Source organism: Globicephala melas, chromosome 4, assembly GCF_963455315.2.
Source record: "Globicephala melas chromosome 4, mGloMel1.2, whole genome shotgun sequence".
Taxonomy (NCBI): Eukaryota; Metazoa; Chordata; class Mammalia; order Artiodactyla; family Delphinidae; genus Globicephala; species Globicephala melas.
Window position 1 is genome coordinate 75,376,734 of NC_083317.1, and position 18,055 is coordinate 75,394,788.

The 18,055-nt window shown below is 40.1% G+C and overlaps 1 protein-coding gene across 1 annotated transcript in view; it reads left to right on the top strand.

The window, feature by feature from the left end:
• The window catches only part of FGF12 (fibroblast growth factor 12), a 566,332-nt gene that overhangs the window by 43,524 nt on the left and 504,753 nt on the right, over positions 1 to 18,055 (top strand). The gene's annotated exons all lie outside the window — the stretch shown is intronic.

Consider the following 18,055-nt stretch of genomic DNA (forward strand, 5'->3'; position numbering starts at 1 on the left):
TTATCAGTTATTTCTGACCTCAGAGTGGAAGAGGGAATTTTTGGTATGAACTTAATTTGCCATCTTGACCCATTTATTGATTATAAGAATCTACCAACATTTATTAAAACAATTCCCCATTCTTGGACATTTAGGTTGTTTCTAGTTTCTTCTTGTTAAAAATATCAAAACGATAAACACTTTTATAACTAAATATTTGCATGTATTCATTATTATATCCCTAGATAACATTTTCAGAAATAAAACTGATGATTTTTACCTTTTCATTATACATGTCTGATCATGCCCTTCTTCCAGATTTTCATGGACCTTTTACTGCCTTCAGGATAAAGCCTTAACAACATGGTGTGGGGTTAAAGTGCGTCAATATCTTACTTACCTTTTTAACCTCAAGTTCTACCACTCTCCTCCATTCACCACACTTGCAATTCTGCAGATATACTCTGCTCTCTTATTAATCCGTCTCTTTACCTGTGATGTTTCCTCCATCAAGGATACTTTCTTCCCATCTCTTTGCATCGTGAAATTCTACTCATCCTTTAAAACACTGCTCGGGTGAGCCCTCTGCTGTGAAGTCCTCTGTGACCTTTCCAGAAAGCATTTCTCTCTTCTATGCTATTATAGTTCCTTTGTTATAGCATTTAATACATGCTTGTCTCCACCACTAGGTTGGGAAATCCTCGAAAATTGTTGTTTGAACTCCAGCACTTAGCATGGTGCATGACATATAGACGGTACTCAATGTATAATTGATGAATGAATGTTATATAACTTGGTGAGTAATATCATTGAATCACATAATTTTTTTGGCTTCTCTAACCACATAGTAAACTTGTTTTGGGTCAGAACTCTATCATGATATTCTCTATCTATCTGGTTTATCATAGTCTTTTCATCTCTCATCTACTAATGCAGTATTAATAATATTCTTAGCATGCTCTAAATATTTATTATTTGATTGACTGTTAGGCTATACTGCAGAATCAGTGAGGTTGAAAAAAATGTACTGTGGGTTTTGCTGCAGGTCATTACATGCCAGGCCATCAGGACGTTTGCACTCAACACCCACCTTGGATGAGCCTTTTTCCCTTTCTTAGTGTTCTCAGGTTAAACAAAGGTTTTGGACTTGAAGACCTCCAAGGCAGCTTCCAGCTCTACTAGTTTATCTTCTTACTCATAATTACAATCCTATGTCCAAAACTTAGACTATGGCCCCTGTTCTATGAAAAATGAGTGAGCACCATGTTTCATAAAAGCTCTTGTTTGCGGTATATTTTTAGAGTGCCAGAAGGGGAGTCATAACACGTGTATTTGTGTTTCAACTTGCATCTGGAGAAATGACTTATGCAATTTCTGGGAAGAAAGCTTATAAACTCTTCTTGAAATATTCTGACTACAAATGAGCACACATATTTCTGGTGAATTTAGAAATGATAGCAAAAATGATAAACTCTGCTGCTTTCCAGAGTAAGTTCAGAGGGTGAAAATAAATTCTTAAGTTAAGCAAATCTGAATGAAACTGAGTAGAAAACAGATATAAAACTCAAGATAGCATCCTTAATTGGAATAGGAAGGTATTATAAAATGACAGAGCACCTTTTTCCTTCACATTTATTTTATTATCAAACTGGGAGATATTGCTTTGGGTTCATTTATTTCTAAAAGTCTCTGTATCTTTCATTTCACAGCTAGCTTATATTGGTTTTGTTGAAGATTATTTCTTAGTGGTATTAAATGATGTATGAACTCAGCCCAAAACAAACAAACATGCCCTTTGATATTCAGTTCAATTTCACTATTACTGATTGTGTTTTCTCTGTGAAAGGCCTTCTTCCGTAATTAATTGAATTGAGTACCTTGAACCAGAAATTGTGTTTGAGGTGCTGGCCCCACATATTTGAGACTTTAGACAAACCATACACATTTACTGATTTCAGATTTATCATCATGGTGATAGCAACCTGTTCTCTCTTTTTTGGCTTATCTCTGGTTCAGTGTTCATTTCCTTCCCTGTTCCCATGATTGTTCCGTGAACCATGACTTTGATCAATGATTTTTTTCATACTTCGTCACTTTTGAAATCCTATAAAAATTCAAAAATTCATTTCTTTCACTCTTTCCCACCATTTTAGTTCTAACATACAACATGCATTCAGGAAATACTTTGAAACTGCCTGGATTTCAGTGAAAAACTCAAGCTTTCTTTTTTTTTTTTTTTGTGGGCTTCTCACTGTTGTGGCCTCTCCCGTTGTGGAGCACAGGCTCCAGACGCGCAGGCTCAGCGGCCATGGCTCACAGGCCCAGCCGCTCCACAGCACGTAGTATCTTCCCGGACCAGGGCACGAACCCGTGTCTCCCGCATTGGCAGGCGGACTCTCAACCACTGCGCCACCAGGGAAGCCCAAGCTCAAGCTTTCTGATTGGACTTGAAGACCTCCAAGGCAGCTTCCAGCTCTACTAGTTTATCTTCTTGTTCACAATTACAACCCTATGTCCAGAGCTTAGACTATGGCCCCTGTTCTATGAAATCATAATTATGATTATCCTTAAATCAACTCTGGTCCTGATTTTCCTGGGTTTTCAGGACTAATGTATTAAAAATCTCACTGAATTCTGGGTGGGTTTTCTGGATAATTTGTTTTGCTTCTTTATGCTTTTCTTTGTATTCTAGTTCTTCTGTACTAGGTAGGTATTACTTAGCTGTACAATAACTAAATGTTACTAAAAATTTAGAAAGTAGACATCATTTAGATTTGTACTGGATTCTGTATTCCCTGTAGAAGGAATATTAATAATAATAGACAATCAAATTGATGTGAGGTTGGCTTTTTGGTGATTTTAGACACCTTTTTTTTTGTATAAATTAAGGAAGTAATGCCAGTGGTCATGTTAATGCTGTGATCTAACTTAAAATCAGAATCTATGTGGTCCTAGCACAACTGTGGGGAGTGATTTTAACCACCTGGTAAGTCTGTTGCTCATTTAAAACAGGAAGTGCTCACAGTGCTGCTCAGTTGCTACTGCTTGTCTAATTCAAACAGGGATAATTTTATTGGGTTGTAAGATCTCTTCATCTCATTATTAAGATGTCTTTTTTAATATCTCATGATGGGTTTATTTGGTTGGCACAAAGTGAAATGTTGAAGTATGCTACAGTGAGGATGAATTGGATTAACTTCAAATTCCATGCACTTCCTTTTCCACGTACCTTGAGAAAAGCTGAGGCAGATAGTGTATTGGAGAGCAGGTTAGTCTCCGGGTCAGTAGACTCTGGATCTGCTCGTTCACTCATTAGTGGTAGGAATTAGAGCAACTCACGGGGCTTTTTTGGCTCTCAGGAGCTTCCTATATAACACGGGAGAATTATTACCTACCAGTTTACCTAATAGGGTTCTATAAAGCAAGCGAAAATGCTAGGTTAATTGCGAAGCACGGAACAGATGGATATTGTTATGATTATTGTAAGATCTATATGTACAGGCAAAAGTGAAATCCTTGGAAACGCTGGAAGATTTTTATTTAGCATCTCTTCTGCCAAAAACGTTTATTGATTGCAGCTGGAAGGAAACCATTCTGAGACGGAAAATGATGCTGAATAGGAGTCAGAACCTGTTTAACATTCTGACAGCTGGAACGTGTTTATGTATCACAATAATAATTTAGCTTCTAAGTGACTTCTCTGACATGAGAACCCAGTAAATCAGGAAAGCTATAAATTGCTGAAAGGTTACCCTCAGGGAAATGACCAGGAAGGGACAAGTGGGATCGGACCAGTGTGTTTGGCCAAGGGGACTTGACCGCCTAAGGCTTTATATTCCTTAAAGGAGGCCAGTTGTGTGGCATGTGAAAGATGAGAGAACTAGCCGCCTACTAGCCTTGGACCTCATCTGTTGAGAGCCTACTGTATGCTACACTCTGTGGTAGGTGCTTTGACCGAAGTATTACATTTGACCTTCAGAACAACTCTTTTGGAAGAGTACCATTAATACATTTAGGAAAACTGACATTCCCTAAACTGCAATTATGCTCAAGTCTTCTAATTCTAAATCCAGTACTCTTCATTTTATAGACCCTACCCCACCCACCACAAATAACTGTATCAGTAACTATGCATTTACAAAGTATTACCACACAAATTACCTTACTTGATTGATACTTCGTCTGTCCCCAGTCTTTCCAATGCATGCTTTTGTGTTGTTTCTTGCTGAGTTCTGGTGGCATGCCTGAAAAGGGTGCTACATGAGAACCAGAACTCTGGCCTGGCCTCCTTCACCAGTTAACTTTGTTACATCAAGCCCTGAAAGAGAAGGGGGTGGCCTCTAGTCTAGTTAGTTAGTAGAAGAATCTGGAGTAGAAGTCAGGTTTCCTGAGAACCAGGTCTCCCAAGCATCTTTGGAGATAAAACATACTAAACACACAAGTAAAGTATTTGTGCATTCATTGAGATCATTATGTAATTAAAAGTTGTAATCATGATTTAATTACAGGGAGCAGATAAGACTTTGAGTATAAAATGGGGTAGGGGAAAACGTTGGTAGAAAAAGGTTTACTGTAAAGGTTTGATCCTAATTTATAATGAAAATGATGGTAACAAAGAGGAAGCAGCTGCTTAGAGTTTGCATTTGTAGAAGTTCCAGTTTAGGCATTGCATCTGTACAAAGTGGGACAGAATCTGGGCTCTCTTTAAGGGAGTCTGACCACACCAAGCACTCCTCTTTGTGCAGGGTACAGAGCAGCTTACTCCAAAAGGTGAAAGTCTGTAGAATGTCAGCCTGTCTCATAGAAAAGGAGTGTGCTGGAGACTTCCTCTAACCTAGGTTGCTTTCAGGTAAGCCTATGGGAAAGATCGTGTAGAGTGTTAATTAATGTGGTGGCTAATGTACTTATTAAAATTATTGGAGGCTATGAATTTGGATTTTTCCGTGATTCACATTTATGAAAATGAATTTGTAATGAAAATGAATGACAGAAATGAGCTAATGAGGGGAATGCTTAGCCTACTCAGGCAAACCTGCCTTTCTAGCAAGACAGGGATCTCACCTCTGGAGGATGAAGATCACATATTTTGGGGGATATTTTATTAAAAGTTAGTCATGATTCTCTTTTGAGATCAGTTGCTGTTACTCCAGAGAGGATGATCTTAGGCTACTTCCTTCTTTCTCTGATTTTTCCTTTCCTTTCCTTACACCCTTCCTTCTGGATACACCCCGGTGAATGAAGTCTGTGGGAGATGGAGTAAGGAATGAGGGAAGCCCACTCAGACCCAGGCAGATGCTATAGGAGATAGTGAAAGGAGATTTTCCTTAGGGAGGGGGATGTGTAGAGGTGAGAAGACTTCTTGAAGTAGAATTTTTATGGCAAGCTTGCTGTTACTGCCCACATTTTTACAGCCTGTAAGTGGTAAAGCCATGATTGAACTTTATCTGTTTGACCTGAAGGCAGAGAACCCAGGGAATCACCAGGGCTGGCTCTCATTGGTTTTGGGTAGCAGAAGGCTCACTCTCCAAATGCCAGTCATTATTTTCTTTGCCAGATTGGTTACATTTTGTCTGGAACATGGTACTCTCACACTGTGGTTGGTCTTCTACTCGGGAACTATTTCCTTTATTTCTTGCTTGTTACTTCTGTTCCATTAGGTAAGACTTATTCTTTAAGGATAAAAAATATTTGTATAGTTAGATCTATAGTCTTTGTTGTATTTATGATCTCCCCTTTCAAAATTTTTCATAGTTTCTGATTTGGGGGAGAATTTCTTCTTTATATCAATGACTTTTTTTTATAGTACCAGTTTTGTTCTTTTCCCTTCCCAAAGTGGAATTAATTTGGCTTTTGCTGCTTTGCTAATCTTGGCCAGGTTCCTTAATAATTTCAGACTGAATATAAATTATTTTTTAACCTCATCATTCACCCCTTACCCTAACAAGTCCACTATTTCATGTATTTACTTGAAAGAACACAGATATTTCCCAATTTTTCTTTTATTTTTCAAATGTTAAATATTTTTTAAAAACTGTGGCTTTCTCCTGTACCTGCAGAGCAGTTTTCCCCCATTCAGATGTTGTAGCATGGGTCCCACTTGTGCTGTCCCCTCCCACCCCGCCATTTACTTCTCCTTGAGCATGGAGTTTTCCAAAAGCTAGACTTCTCTGTTCTCCCTTATTCACCAATGATTTCCATGTGAATGTGATACATTCCATCTCTCAGACATTAAGCTGGAGGCTTATTTGATGTACAAATACGTTCACTAATTTTTAGGAGATCAATTAGTAAGGCTATGCTTTAATAAGAAAGTATCTTCTGCTTCTAATGCCTGTGTATTAATTAGGGTTCTCAAAGAAACGGAACCAGTAGGAAATATTTTGGCTCACATGACTGTGGAGGCCCATAGGTCCCATGGTCGGCTGTTCACAAGCTGGAGAACCAAGAAAGCTGGTGGTTCGACTCCGTCAGAGTCCAAAGGCCCGAGAACCAGAAGTGCCAATACTCAACATCTGAGGGAAGGAGAAGAGCTCAAACAAAGAGCAAATTTGCTCTTCTTTTGTCTTTTTGTTCCATTCAGGCCCTCTAAAGTTTGGATGATACCCATCCGAATTGCTTAGTCTACCGATTCCAATGCTAATCTCTTTCAGAAACACCCTCACAGACACATCCAGAAATGATGTTTTACCAGCTATCCAGGCGTCCATTAGCCCCTTAAAGTTGACTCATAAAATTAACCATCCCAGCCTGGTCCTTTTTCCCTGAATGATCTGAAGCGCTTTTTAGTTTTTAGTTTTTGAGGAATAGAGTATACAACTGTCAAGACTCTTTCTGTCTTCTCTGGTTCCCACTATCAACTTTCCATTCCTTTCTTTTTCGGCCTTTCTGCCCCACTGGGCATTACAGTCTTCAAATTTTCATATCAGAGAACCCACTAATGCTGACAAATGTTAGGGGAGACAGACATTATCTTGGATAGCGTAGGAAACTGTTTCCTTGCTGTATGCATGGAGAGGTGGGTGTCAGATTTCTGATTTCTGCCTTTCTTGAGATGGAGGCACGCAGTGAGAGGCGGTGATGGCTTCTGCTGCTTGTCTGGCCCTGTGTGGACACCTAAGCTGGGGATGAGGTCCCATGCTTGTCCCATACAGATGAGTATGGATTTCTCCCAGATGCTGAAAAATTGTTGCTAGGTAATAGTTTCAATTGCTATAGTGATGTCGTCACATTTTTTGGTTTTTATGTATTTTAATGGGACGTGGAGAAAAAAAAAGAAGTACCATAAGATGTATCAATACTTCATTTCTTAAGATGTTATCACCACAGACTTATCTTCAGTAGCCATTGTAAAAAATTAATAGACAGAAATTTCAATTAAATAGAGTTAGGAGACCAGAACGGGGAACTCTCATGCCCTGCAAGGATAGCAGAGCCCAACTGGAAGAAGACTCTTCTTTCCTGGCAAGGACTCCTCCGATGAAAAGCCATGGACTCATTGTCTACTCTAGCCCTCCCAGCTTCCTTTTCCTCTCTATAAAAGCCTTCTCCTTCACTTGCCACTGTGGGGCTCGCACATGGCTTGCCATGGTTGCAGGCCCTCAACTGCAATTCTCTGCTGATCCCGAATAAACCCATCTTTTCTGGGGAAGTATCTGGCAGTCTATTTGTTTAAGGTCAACACAATAATTTCTTGGAGTCTTTTTAGAAGAGAAGATATTTGTTCTTAAGCTCATGTTTTTCTGTAAGTGGAAACCTAGCAACAGCAGCTGAACCTAAAAATCTTGTGATTTTCAAACCTGATTTGTCCTGTTCTGTGTTCCCCTCAAGGCACGTGGGAAAGCTGCTCAGCATGGCTACACCACCAGTGCCTGGAAAGACAGGGCCAAATATGACTTGTCTTTGCATCCTAAGTACTTTACAAAGGACCTAGCATCTGACTTTCTATATGGTTACTATAAAGCAAGTTACTATATGGTTACTGTAAAGCAAGTGCAGGGCCCTGTAAAGATTTCAAGGGAAAATGCAGCCAGCTTTTCAACGACTATATCTTCAGTCCTTAATTGTATATCTATCTTGATATGTAGCCAATGAGGTTTTTTTTAATCATCTTAACTGCCATGGTAGTTTTATACAGACTCTTCCAACTGGAGAAATAAATTATTTTCATTGAAAAGCTAAGTTATGTAAAACTATGATTTAAGAGAAAAGCAGAATATTTATTTCTTCTCAAGATAACGCTTTATTTTCCAAATAAACCAAATATTCTGGTTTCTAGGGTAAAGATAATGTACTCTGAAATTTCATTTACTAGTTAGCATGCTCCAAACTCTGCCTTGCTCTGCTCTCCATGATGATCTTAGTGCGAAGGCTGCAGTTTGCTCAGCCTCACAAAGTCAGGGCAGAATGTAATAAAACTGCTGGTAGCAGCATTCAGGTACCCAAGGGAACATTCTCACAAAACAGCAGCAGCTGATCTTGAGTTGAAAGAGGCAAGTGACAAGCAGGAGCAATACTGCGTTCTATGCCAAGTTCTGCATATCCAATCACCAGCAGTTTCAATACCAGCTTTCAGCCTGCCAAAGCATGGACCCAGTGTACCACCTATTGTTGACTTAAAGCTATACAGGAAATCTATTTAAATGTGATAGTTTTAAAACAATGGACTAATGGGTTATTTAGCAAACTTGTCATGGTTTCTTTTTTAAATTTGTATTTTATATTTATAGTTGATTAACAATGTCATGTTAGTTTCAGGCATACAGCAAGATTTGTCATGGTTTCTTGCAATCTTCAAGAATCACTGATGGGTCTGACTGTATTTTGTCCTAGTTAAACCTCACAGCATCTCTGTGAGTGCACCATTTTGCATCTGCAATTGCAAAGTGCTGATAAGAGTCCTTTCCATTCTCCAAAGGAACAATGATGGAGTGAAAAAAAACACAAACAAACAGACAAAACAAATGGTCTTGTGGGCCTCATTGGAGAAACAGGTTCCTCCAGAGTACAGCAGACTTTGAAACTTCATATTATCTTGTCACATTTATTAGTTTTGAGAATTTATTAGTATTTTAATCGTTTTTTTTTAAATTAAAAAATGGGGAGGTGCATGTTTAAAAACTAAAGACATTGTTTGGATATGTATAGGAAATGTGTTTCTATTGATAAATTTAAGCTTGTGTTAAAAGACTTGCTTAGGGCTTCCCTTGGTGATGCAGTGGTTGTGAGTCCGCCTGCTGATGCAGGGGATGCGGGTTCGTGCCCCGGTCTGGGAGGATCCCACGTGCCGCGGAGCGGCTGGGCCCGTGAGCCACGGCCGCTGAGCCTTCGCGTCCAGAGCCTGTGCTCCGCAACGGGAGAGGTCACAACAGTGAGAGGCCCACGTACCGCAAAAAAAAAAAAAAAAGATGTGCTTAGTGTAGTATAAGCATGGCACAACATCCCATTATAATACAGCCAAATGCAGGATTATGATGATTAAATTATGATGATTAAAATGTCCATTATTGTAACACCTCATGAGTCTAAAGCTTACAGATCCAGCAAACTCAGCTAACTGAAACCCAGCTGCAAACCAGGAAATAAAGCCAAAAGGAATTTGGAAGAGATAAAGTTGGTACCTTAAAGCTTACATTTTCTTTATCCCTCTTCCCTCTTCCCCGTTTTCCTTCCCTGCCCAGCCCCTCCACCCCACCCCCCACCCCCGCCCAGTACGCTGTTGGAGATTCTTTTAGGATTTAATTTTGCATACAGTTCTAATAGACCTGGGGATCTCTTTGTTTATTCCATAGAAGACTAGAAGCATCTGAAAGTAGGCACAGCAGCTATAGTTAAAAGAGGCAGAGAAAGCAAAATGATAAAGATCAGACAGAAAAACTCTAAAAGCATTGGGACCATCTAGTGAAGAGACAGGAAGCTTTGTACATGCCAGTAGATCCAGTGGACATTGCAGTTCAGGACAGTGTGGATATCCCTCATAACCATCCTGGCATATCAAGATTAAATTATGTCCAATATGGTCTGCCTAATAAAGAGTAGAAATGTATAGTTCATTTCAGGAAGCATTCTGTACAAGAAAGTTATTGTTTTATGAAATTTAAAGGGGGGAAAATCCCTCTCAAGTCATTAGAGAATGTAGGTATCCAGACAGAATTGCAACTATTTCATGACTGTACATTAAGCTTCCTGTAGTTTGATATTGATAAGTTCTGTGACCTTGGGCATGGGATTTCATCTCTCATAGCCTTCGAGTTCTCTTCTGTAAAATGATTATAATAGCATCTACTCTTCAGGAACATTCTATGGATTCAATAGGATTTCTTTGTAAAGTTTTTTTCATTGTGCCTGCCAAATAATGTATATTTAATCATTGTGGCTCTTACTCATTTCCAGCCTTCTGTGAACAAGGAAATACGTTGGAAGCTGAGTAGTACCAAGAATTATCGACCGTATACCACATTTTTATGATCCTACACTGCTAGGTGTTTTCTTGTTGAACACTTTGAAAAATATTACATGAACTAAAAGACTGTCAACTCTAGGGATATTATGCCATACCCTTGAAGTAGCTGGCACTGTTACCGTATTCTGAGCAGGATGCTTTCTTGCTGGGGTGAGGGCTGTCCTGTGCATTGTAGGATGGGTGGCTAGCAGCATCCACAGCCTCTACCCACCAGATACCAGTAGTGCCTCCTGCCACCTCACTTGTAACAACTGGAAATGACTCGAGACATTGCCAAATGTCCCTGCAGGGCAAAATCGCCTCAGTTGAGAACCACTGTGCTAGAGAAACAAATATGTAAATATCAAGTATAGCGTTTTAAACAGTAGTGACAAGTTAATGCTGAGTATTTTAAAATTCTTGTTCCCTTTGTGCTGTGAGGCTTTGGTGACATGTATCTGCTTTACTGCAACTACCTCTATGTGTATCTTTTCCTCTTATAATTTAGGTGTTCTTTCGTGACAGTTACTTTAGAGAGTGGGAAAGAATTGGGGTGAAACAGTGTGTCCTGTGCAATCTTTTGAAAATGAGGCTTCTCAGGTGAATTTCAATCACTGACTTCCTGGATGGTTTAAATTAATCACCATACCTTTATTGAACATGTGCCAATTTTTTAAGTCCTATGCCAGATATTGCAAGAGAAGGAAACTTTTTTTTTCTGAATCACCTGGATAAATGAATTTCTTTTCTACTCCCTTGTCTCTGGGGGCTAGTGATGCTAGCTCTTCCAGTTCTCAACAGCTTGCCTTTTCCTCTTGCTCTATTAGTCTTTCACTCTAAATTCCTCCTGCTTTAATTCACCTCTCCACCCTCCACTCCACCCCCACCTTATTGAATGATTATGCAGGGTTCCAGACACCATCATCTTTCTGGCATGACTCAGACTCCTGATTAAGTTCCATTTCTGGAGCCTCATTTAGGGAAAAATCATCTGCTTCTTTTAGCCCACAGTAGTAGGGAACACTGGTTCATCTATTAATCAGTTGGTCTTTAATTCTAAAATTCAATCATAATCAAATATTTCTGGCTCTTTAACCCGTCCACATCTGGAGAGATTCATCAGTTACGATTAAATTGGTCAACTAGCAACAAAGAGCTGACATTACAGTTACTTAAACTAAATAGAATTAAATTTCTTTTAACACAGAATTCAAGAGGTAGGCAGCTTAAGGCTGGTATGATGGGATTATGACTTCATCAGTCTCTCAGTTTTCCTCTGTCCTTCTGCTCTGCCATTCCTATTGTGTAGCTTCCATCCTCAAGGTCACCCCATGGTCAAAAGATGTCCATCTATTGCAGTTCCAATCATCACATCTGAGTTCCAGGCAGAAATATGGAGGAAAAGAGAAGGGCAAAAGGAGGAACTGATAATGGAATACTTTCTTTTTTCCCTAAGTCCCTCTTAAATTAGGAGTTTGGGGTTAACATATATACATTACTATATATAAAATGGATAACCAACAAGGACCTAGTGTATAGCACAGGGAACTATACCCCATATTTTGTAATAACCTATAAGGGAAAAGAATCTGAAAAAATACATATACACACATATATATGTATGTATATATATGTATAACTGATCACTTTGCTGTACACCTGAAACTAACACAACTGTAAATCAAATAAATTTTTTAAAATTGTTTTGTTCAAATTTTAAATGCTGTCTACAAGGGGGTAGCTGGAATATGTAGCTGGATGTATTACTGCTTCCAACAATATAATGATAGTGTTAAAAAGGAGGAAATGAGAATAGTTATTGGTCTGGCACAGACATCTCTGCCACACAGAGACCTTTGAGATGAATGTGTATCATGGATGTTATACATGCTGTGCGTGAAATAGGACTTCAGTAAGATGTTTCATATTCTATACAGCAAAGATTGCTTATTAGTACTGAGTTATTTTTCCTAATGTGTTCCTCATGCTCAAGTACAGAGTTGGAAGGACTCATTCTCATTGCCCCAGGGAGTGAGGTGGAAAACTGTAATATTCTACTGAAAAGTGGAAGATGTGGTCAGTCAATCCGGTTGACTATTTTTCTCAGACTTTCAGAAATGGCTGATTAGCTATGGGTTTTGTTTTTTTCTCATATATGTATTGAATGCCCACCTATGGCAAGACACTATTATGGGACAGAGCTATTGTGAGCCTTAAATGAAAATACCATATATGAAAGCATATAGAAATTTGAAATGCTATTGGGTTGCTGGTATTGATTTTATTATTCAGATCCAGATCAAATTTTAGCCATTGTTGGTGACAAAAGGCAACAAAATACACTCTGTTTCTCCAAAAATATTCTAGCAACAATGAATTATCACAAAAAGACTTTTCTCTCCTGTGTGATACTGCAACAATGTATTATCCATTAATACTAATTAAGGAGGACCTAGGAAGCACAGCCAGATAACCTATTGCTTACTCCTGGCCTCCTTACTTGCCTGTCAGACTTCTACAAGACACTAGGTTCCTTAATGCCTACCTCCAAGTCTAAAATTCATAAGTAACACACTCTGTTCTTTATCCCTTTAGGCAATGGCAAAATCCTGGGGTCCTTCATATGTTCGTTATGCAACATGCAGTATTTGTGAAGTTTGGGTGGTACTATCACATTAAAAAGTCCAGAATGAGGAATGATACTGAAAGGAAGTTTTATTTATTCTGGTTTAATGAAAACTTGATCCATTGTCTTTTTCTTAATTAGAAATGATTTGCATCAAGGTTTTCTCACGGGGCATACAGGAACTAGAATATTTTTCATAATACAGATACACACTGTGTCCCCAGAAGGCTACAGAGCTCTGTAAGAGAAAAATAATTCTTTGGGAGTTACTGTCCAGGAGGGAATTGTATCTGGTCGAGTGAAAAATAGTGGCATTTGAGCCCAGCTTTGACAGGTTTTGATGGACAGAGAAAGTGAGCCTGGGTGAGCATTCCAGGAAGGAACTCCTAAGGTAGGGACTAGGAGAAGTCCTGGGGGTGATTGGGGAAAGTGAGAGCATTTTTTGTGCATTCCAAAGAAATAGACTAACTCCTTGAAAGCTAGAACTGCGACTACTACCCATCACCACATCCTAACCAGTGGTGATGACATAGAACTTGGTGATAAGTTATCAAATTGGATTGCAAACAGTTCTAAGCCAAACTAGAAGATTACAGAAAAAATGGGCGGGCCCAGCTTCTCCTCTATAATTGTCATACTTGAATGTGACATGAGTGTTCCATAAAGAGTATTTCACAATTTCTGTTTATGAGCCATTTGAAATATGATGTTATAGAATGGCTAACAGTTAACTGCTATTTTTTGCGGGGAGGAGTATGCGGGCCCCTCACTGTTATGGCCTCTCCCGTTGCGGAGCACAGGCTCCGGACGCGCAGGCCCAGCGGCCATGTCTCACGGGCCCAGCCGCTCCACGGCATGTGGGATCTTCCCGGACTGGGGCACGAACCCATTTCCCCTGCATCGGCAGGCGGACTCTCAACCACTGCGCCACCAGGGAAGCCCTTAACTGCTGTTTCACAAAAGAAATTTATCTCAGGGAGAGCAAAGCCATAGATGGTATCTACTCAAATCAGCAACAGATGTGTAAATCTCCCCTTGAATAGCTCCGAAGAGTGGTAACTGTGCACCTCAGCATAAATGCCTAGTTCATTCCCAAATAATCCATTTTACCTTTGGTCAGCAGACTTACACACACATACACACACACACACACACACACACACACACACACACACAAAATTAGTCTGTGGACTTGGGGGAGAGTCAGATAATTTGGGGCTAGGATGGATGTCTTACAGTAAAAGGCGGGCATCCTAATAGGCAGAAGAAATCTTTTAAGGCAGTGGTTCTCAAACTTGAGCAAGCAACAGAATCACCTATAGGAGGGCTCCCCAACCCCCGGGCCGTGGCCCGATAGGAACCAGGCTGCACAGCAGGAGGTGAGCGGCAGATGAGCGAGCGAAGCTTCATCTGCTCCCCGTAGCCCCCCATCATTCACATTACCACCTGAACCATCCTCCACACACCCCCACACCCCCGGTGGAAAAGTGGTCTTCCATTGGAACTGGTCCCTGGTGCCAAAAAGGCTGGGGACTGCTGACCAGTAGGGCTTGTTGAAACACAGAGTGCTGGGCCCCACTCCCAGAGTTTTTGATCTGATAAGTTTGTGACCAGGGCCTGAGAATGTGCATTTCTCAGAGTTACCCGGTGATACCAATGCTACTGTGGTGGACAACACACACTGAGAAGGATTCTTTAAGGATATTCTGAAGCCAAGAGCAAGTGAGCATCCTCTTGGGAAAAGCTTGGAGAATGAAAGCATAGGGAGGATATTTTAGTTTGCAGCATCAGAGCTGGTCTGGCTTTCTCTGAACAAAGCTGGTGTCCACTCCATCTTCATCTTGCTAAAAGAACTGCCTCCCTAGGTGAGCGTTGCATTCTTGCCCATCTGAGCTGTCACTCATGCTGTTCTGTTCACATTGGCATGCCTTCCCTTCCTGTGTCCACCTGTGGAAATACTCTTCAAGGTCTAGCCAGAGGCTGTCTGTTTCCCATAAAGAGAATGAATTGTTCAAACAATGTGCTCCCATAGCTTCTTGCTTATTTATATCTTTTAGTGGCATGTATAACTTCTGCCCATGTCATATAGTTAGTTTTATCCATTTCAATCTCTCCTTAAGTGTAAGGGCAGGGAGTCCTGGAGGTCAGGGTCTGAGAGGGGTTTGGTTTTCCCTGGCATCTCGCAGAGTGTCTGGCACAGAGTGGGTGCCTGACAGATATTTCTTGAATGAATAAATAAATCTTTTAATTCCTTTTTTTCTCACGTAGCAGTGTCTTCTTCATGAATAGTGTGACTGGAGGGAGGGGGAGCATTGATACAGAATGAGACTGAATTTGAAACCAAGAGACTGACAACAGAATCTTAGCTCCACATTTATGTTTCCTGACCTCAGTTCCATTATCTGTCTAATGCCAAGAATCCTAACTATCAGAGATTTTTTTGAGGATTAAATGAGATGCTGTACTTGAGTGCTTTGCCAAACTGTAAGTTCTATATAAGTATCATGTTAGTTGCATAAAGTTTCTGTGTATGATAAAAGGATGTACATCTTCCAGAAAGGCCCAAAAAGTAACAATGGTTTGAGCACACTTTGTGCAGTAATAATGCTCTAGACTCAGTGTTTTATTGGTCCATTGTTCCTGGCCTACAGGAAAAGTATCTGGCTGGGGAGGTTGTCTTCAAAGGCGAGGGAAAGGATGGGAGAGTTAAATTGAGAAACAGGTCTGTTGTTTGCCATTTACCAGTAACTATCACTCACCCTCCCTCATCATTTTTTATAATGTGAAGCAGTCCTGGGACTGATAGGACATGAGAGCTGGAAGGCGCTCGGTGATGTCCTCTAGGCCCCTTATCTTACAGAGGAGAAACTGCAGTTCAGCAAGAAGTAATCTACCCAGGTTCACACACAGTTGGTTGGTACCGAGTTCACCCCACCTGAAAATCCCGCCTGAAGGCTGCAACAAAAGTCTATTAGTCTAAGAAGCTTAGTGTTCTGTGTTCCTCAGCCATGGGACCGAGGTTTCTATCAATTTACTGACCTGAGTAATTTGGATGTTTTTTGTGTTGTGGGATTTTACCTGAATTTATACCTCAATTTCCTGGTAGATATCTGCTTCTATGACCATAAAGGACAGAGATGTACACATTTCAGCCGAAAATTTTTTGGTATTTAGGTCGCCACAATCTTCTTGGCAACTTGAATAAAATAAGTTTAACTTAATATTGTATTCATTGTTTTAGGATTAAATGTTGACCAATGAAACCTGTTATTTATATTTATATCTATGTTGTTCATATTTTCTCAATAAAAATCAGGATATTACCTAACCAGTCTATGATAGGACAGAATATTTAAAGCCAGGATTGTTCCATTAGATGTATATTAATAAGTCACATATTATTTTATTTTAGATTTTAAAAAATCATTGCTCTTTAGTCTATAACATTTCATTCTTTAGGTCATGAATACTTCAGCTTCATTAAGGAGCTTTTATGGAACATTATTTGTGCTAATTGCTAATGATACAAAGTTGGATATATAGATCTTCTTCTGAAGAAACAGACTGATGAGAAAATGTACTTAAATTATTACAGTGAAGTATAATAAATGCAATAATGGAATAAATAACAGAGGGTTGGCACAAAGGGGTTGAAGTAAGTTGTTTAGATGGCTCATGGAAGCACTGCAGCCGGGAGCTCTCTTCCAGAGAGGGTAGGAGTTCATTTGAAGCAGGAACTAGGAGAAGGGATAGCAGTTCCAGTACCAGAAATAGCAGGTGTAAAGGTATGAAGATTCGTAACAGTATGGTGTGTTCAGGTGAATGTAATTCTGTTGATGTCTCTGGAATGACGAATTTGTACAGGTAACTGGCTGAAATTGAGGCTGAAGAGGTAGGGGTGAGTTCCTGGAAGGCCTTGTAAAGGCCATTAAAGAGTTTGAATTTTCAGGCAAAAAGGAGTTTTGAGTATGTGCAATTTGGGGGTCATGTGACATGGTCAGGTTTTACTTAAAGAAGATGCTTTTCAGGCTTCTCTGGTGGCGCAGTGGTTGAGAGTCCACCTGCTGATGCAGGGGACATGGGTTCGTGCCCCGGTCCGGAAGGAACCCACATGCCGTGGAGCGGCTGGGCCGTGAGCCATGGCCGCTGAGCCTGCGCGTCCGGAGCCTGTGCTCCGCAACGGGAGAGGCCACAACAGTGAGAGGCCCGCGTACCGGAAAAAAAAAAAGAAGATGCTTTTCTCTCTTTGTTGCTTTCTGCATGACTTTCCAGTTCCTTTTTCTTGTGGTCTGTAAAAGGAGTACAGAGTGGTTTCCTACATAAGGTAGGCAAGAGAGGGAGGAAACAGGTTTATATGTTGCCAAGTTATCAAGGAAAAAGCATTTCCTTCAAAACCAATGATTTCCCCCCTAAAACTACTAGTAAGATATAAGGAGTGGAATATACTACAGAATAACCTTAAACTGCATTTTTAGAAAAGACTATCATCCTATATGAAAAGAATTCACAAGTGAAAACCTTAAGATGAGATTTTAGTATAATTTTTTTAAAAATAAATTTATTTGTTTGGCTGCATTGGGTCTTCGTTGCTGCACACGGGCTTTCTCTAGTTGCGGCGAGCAAAGGCTACTTTTCGTTGTGGTGTGCGGGCTTCTCATTGCAGTGGCTTCTCTTGTTTCAGCACACAGGCTGTAGGCATGTGGGCTTCAGTAGTTGTGGCACGTGGGCTCAGTAGTTGTGGCGCACGGGCTTAGTTGCTCTGTGGCATGTGGGATCTTCCCGGACCAGGTTTCAAACCCGTGTTCCCTGCTTTGGCAAGTGGATTCTTAACCACTATGCCAGCAGGGAAGTCCTAGTATAATCTTAATAACACATAAAGCTCAGAATACTTATCACTACCCAAAATTAAAATAAGAAAACTAGATTGTCAGGGTAATCTATGAAATAAGAATTCAAACTGCTGTTAATTAAGCAGCAGAACTCTTGCAGGGAAGTTAATCAGTCATGAGATC